General features: G+C 39.4%; 1 protein-coding gene across 2 annotated transcripts in view; it reads right to left on the bottom strand.

Annotated features, from left to right (window-relative positions):
* Window positions 1–5042, bottom strand: part of Faim (Fas apoptotic inhibitory molecule) — a 22906-nt gene extending 17864 nt beyond the window's left edge. Inside the window, exon 1 of one of the 2 annotated variants that reach the window (XM_010625583.3) lies at window positions 4899–5042. The gene's annotated coding sequence lies outside the window, so the exon portion shown is untranslated. Of the gene's footprint in view, window positions 1–4679; window positions 4766–4898 lie in introns of those variants that run through there. The other variant, XM_010625582.3, reaches the window with a different exon arrangement.
* Between the last annotated feature and the right edge of the window lie 13 nt (window positions 5043–5055).

Raw genomic sequence — 5055 nt, 5'->3', positions numbered from 1 at the left:
TGTATGAAAAACAAATTTCCCCAAAGATCCCTTTTTTTTTTTTTTTTTTTTTTTGAGACAAGGTCTCACTATGTAGTAGAGACTGACCTGGAACTCACTGTGGAGCCCAGGCTGGTCTCAAACTTGCAGAGATCCTTCTGCCTCAGCCTTCCAAAGTGCTGGGATTGCAGGTGTGTGCCACCATGCCCAGCCTCACATGATACCATCTTAAAGAGTACTCTCTATCAACAAATCTCATGTAAAGTTTAAGAAAAATGTCTAAAACCAACTCTGCAAAAGCCCTGCTTTGGCACTCCTTTCTTATTCCAGGAGTTTCACTGGTCTTGTTACTTCTGTCATCTTACATGTTTCATTTCAATCTCCGAACTTTAGAATTTAATTGGAATTGCTATCTTGGCTCAGAAGTGGGAGAGCATATGTAGCATATTCTCTCAATAGTTATAAATGTAATTTGTTAATAGACTGATATATGTTTTGGCAATTTATGTCAGGAAAAACAAAAATCACTCATCAGTTCACCTAGATGCTATCAGCAGTATGAAGAATATGGTCCTTTTCCTAAAGAATTTGTTTATTTCAATTAGTGTTCGATCAAGTTAGGAACTAGATGCTCCTCTCAATTTTAAAACTTACCACAAAGATACAGTAACTAAAATAGAATGGTGCTGATATAAAGATAGATATAGAACAATAAGATAGAACTGCAAATTCAGAAATAAACCCAAATGTCTATGGCCAGTTGCATTTGTCAATGGTACCAACTTTTATCAGTGGAAAAAGAAGTCTCTTCAACAGATGGTATGAGGACAACTGGATTTCTATAAGCAAAAGAATGTAGTTGGACTCCTACCTCATACTATATATAAATATTACCTCAAAATGGATCAATGATCCAAGAAACTAAAATCACAAAACTCTTCATCAATTTAGCAAAAGATTACAAGGAATAACACCAAAAGCACAGCAACAACAACCAAAAAATTATAATTTGGACTTCAATTTAAAACTTTTGAACATACAGAATTTAAAAACCTTGGAAATCATGTATCTGATAAGAATATTATCTCAGAATATACAGAAAACTCCTACAACTTAGCATAAAAAAACCCAATTTAAAAATGGTTAAGGACCTCAGTAGACTTTTCTTCAAAGATACACAAATGATCAAAAAAGACACAAAAAAAAACCACAATCAGTCATGAAAGAAATGTAAATCAAAGAGATACAACTTCACCCCTACTGATGATTATAATAAAAACAAAAGAATGATGTTAGAAACTGAAACCTATGTTCACTGCTGGTAAGAATGTTAGTGGTACAACTGCTAAAAAGAATAGTACACAGTTCTTAAAAAACCTAAACAGAGAATTACCATATGACCCAAATATTCCACTCCTAAGTACATACAGTACAAAGTACTGAAAGCAAGCACTCAGATACTTATTCATTCCAATATTCAAAAGGCCCAAGTGTTTTATCAATGCAAGAATGAAAAAAAAACAAAATATAAATATTATATCAAATAATGTCAGAAATGTAATTCTGATATATAACATGGATGAACTTTGAAAGCATTATACTAAGCAAAATATGCCAGTAAAAAAGGACGAATACTGTTTGATTCTAGTACAGTTGTTAGAAACAAAGGAGCTGAGTGAGTCACTCCCATCATGTAACTCTAAGCAGCTCCCTACAGTTACTCCTGCTTCCATTAACCTAAGAGAGGTAGGGAGTAACAAAAGCCTAGATCACCAATGCCCTAGGATGCCCTAGGTGAGAGCACAGGCACAAGACCATAGGCACCATGGGAAATACAGTGGGAAGCACCTAACGCAAAGGAGTCTGGCCTTTAAATTCTGAAAGCCTGAGTTACAGTCTCCTTTTCTTCCTATTGCTATTGCTGCCTTTGACCTGTACGGGATACTTTTCTGTTGCCCCAGCACCTTTCTCTGTCTGTATTGTTGTCAAGGGCTAGCCCTGAGCACTTCCCGTGATCTTCAATAAATATAGCTGCTTACTGTATACTACTTACAGTTGGCAATGCTTTCTTATCATACACAAGAACCTAAGCTATTATTGGCCTTTTCAATGGTAACAATTCCACGTATATTAAATATCTAGACTAGGCAAATTCATAGAGACAGTAGGTTAGTGGTTACTAGGGATTCAGGAAAGGAGGAAGAGAAGTTACTACTTAATGAATATAGTGATTGTATTTCAGGTATTGAAAAAGTTTTGAAAGTAGCGAGGATAAATGTACAACACCACGAATGTAATTAATGTCACTGAAATGTACATTAGAAATGGTAAATTTATGTTACATTCATATTCTCCATAACCTAAGAAATAGTTCACTATTATACTGTTATGGCTTGTATCTAGATGTCCCCTCAAAGCCGTATGCACTCATAGGTGATCTTTTGGGACATGGCTGGATTATGGGCATGTGATACTGTATGTGGTACTGGATTAGCCCACTAATTGGTTTATCATAGTTCTGGGTGTGGCTGAATGGATTTACTGCAGACAGAAGCTCCACCTTGGGTATAGGTGTCACAAACCAATAGGCTGTAGCCTGTATAGAATATAAAGGGAAAGGAAGGCTCACTGATGCTGTTTCCTTCCTGTGCTGCCACAGACTGTTTCTTTTCTGCCATGCTCCTCTGCCATGCTGCTCTGCCTTGTAGCCAGCCACTATGGAATGAAACCTCTACAAACCATAAGCTAGAGTAAACCTTTCCTCCTTCAACTTGTGGGTGTTGGGTATTTTGTCCCAGCAACAAGAAAGAAACAAAAACATATACAAAAAATGAGTTGTATATTTTAAATGGGTGAATTTTATGGTATGCAAGTTAGATGTCTAAATTACAACTCAATTTAATAAGTACATATAATATTCTAAATTCACCCAGGACGCCAGCAGTTACTGGGCATTTATGTGCCAGGCACTGAACTGGCTCTAAGCTCAGAGTGGAGAACACTGGAAAGACCAAAGGACAACTGTAGGACACAATAGAAGCATCCTTGTAAAGGGAGCCAGCACAGAACAGAATGGACCACACAGGAAGGGCCCCAGAAGGTTGTGGATGAAAACTTGGAAGAAAGGAATTAACTTGCTGTTATTTAAAAATCTTGTACACAGCTTGAATTTTCAAGATTATGTGATTAAAGTGGAAAGTGCAAAAACAATTTTAAATCTTTTTAAGAGATTTTAAAGTGAAAAAGAAGACAGGACACACATTTTGTTCACACTAGGGATATGTTACTTGAAATTTTTTACATCTTTAAGAAAATTTCTGAGCATCTCCTGATTTACTTATCAACATAATCTGAAATCTCTTATCAACCCAATATCCATGGTTTAGTGCATGACTTGAAAAACATGAAAAGGTTTCCACTGTTTTCACACCCAGCCTCAATTTTGATTTAATTTAGGTTTAAATGTACTGAACTGACAATGCAGTTTAAGTCATTTTAAAAATTATTGAGATGCTTAAAGTTACCTTTTCAGCAAAAGTTCCTGTAAGGCCAGCCATAAGATTAGGCACATGACTCCTAACAGGTGTGGGTATCACATGCCCAGGTCCTTTGCAAGACCTTGGAGGGTCCACCAGCAGTCTCAAGAAGCTCCCTGAGCCAAGTATTCCCAAATGCTACTTACAGGAAGAACGTAAATGAGACTACTTTTGTAAGGGCCATTTCAGAATGTGTATTATAAGCATATAGGCGGGGCTCATTCTAAACAAATAATCATACTCAAAAGATAAGATTGACAAGCTTGCACCCAGCCTGGGAGGCCATGTCTCAAAATAAAAAACAAAACAAAACAAACAAAACCAAGGAGGGGTTGGCTCAGTGCAAAGGCCTGGGGCTCAATCCCTAGTAATGCAAAAAACGGGGAGGGGCGGGGACTGTGGCTCTGAGCAAACTGAGTTTAATCCCTTGCACTGCAAAACATTTAAAATAACAGCAACAACAAAACACTAATAGGGTTCAATGAACTGCTTTTTGTAACAGCTAAAAACTGAAAACCAGCGGAATGTTTGCCATCAGAGAGGGACTCCATTAAGCAAATCACGGTCCTAGGGTGTATGTGGTGGTCAGTATTGAGCAAGCTGTTAGATATTAACTGGCCAGAGAGGAAAAGGCGGAGTCCAAAACAGTTACAGTTAGGTAAAGAAACAAAAACTTCAGTGCATCATGTATTTATAATTATTTATTTGGCCTCAGTCCCAAAGACACAAGGCCTCTATTTCTAGAACAAGGCATACAGAACTCCTGGTTGCTACAGATAGTGGTCCAATGATATCAGGAAAGGATACTTTCTTTAAAGCCCCTCCACCTTAGGCTGAGACCTGGTTTAAATAAGGAACTTTCTTTTGTAAGTTTCTTTCATAAATTTCTTACATGAATAAAGCCCCGAAGAACAACGACAATCTGAATAGCACACGAAGACATTTTATAATTCCTAAGTAACATCTAAAAAAACGTTGATAAACATCCTTATTATCCTGGTTCCTCTGACCCCAAGAGAAAGTCTGTGTGCATAAAAAGACACCCAAACTCGATGCCCTTTGTAGTGCTGCCTGCCTTCTCCCGCACTTTCAAGTGTCACGCTCTCTGTATCTACCTACTTTACAATAAGTTCTATCTATACTTCTGCACAACTGCTTATGTACCTTCACTGAATTCTTCCGCCATGGGCACAAAAGGACCGGGAAGGTCCGCAAGGACTGTTCCTCCCCGCGACAGCCCCTGGGGAGGCAGCTTGGCGCGGCCAATAGGAAGGACCAGGAGACCCACGGGGAAAGGCGCGGCAGGCACCGGGGGGGGGGAGAAGGCGGGTCACGGCGCCATATGAACCAGGTTCAGCACAAATAGACCCTGCTCACGCTCACAGGGAGAAGCAGACTAGGAGGAAGTTCACGCGTGTGTTAATTGGGCCGGTTTCCAGGCCGCGCCGGCCCACGTTTTCCTCAGCCGCAGGGAAGCTTGTTTACGGCGCGCGCGGGCCGCGGCCTTCTCCGCCCTCCCTGAGGCCCTAGGGCCCCAAAT

This window comes from Fukomys damarensis, unplaced genomic scaffold (genome assembly GCF_012274545.1).
Source record: "Fukomys damarensis isolate Sample0158 unplaced genomic scaffold, DMR_v1.0_HiC HiC_scaffold_37, whole genome shotgun sequence".
NCBI lineage: Eukaryota > Metazoa > Chordata > Mammalia > Rodentia > Bathyergidae > Fukomys > Fukomys damarensis.
This window is presented reverse-complemented; position numbering and strand designations above follow the sequence as displayed.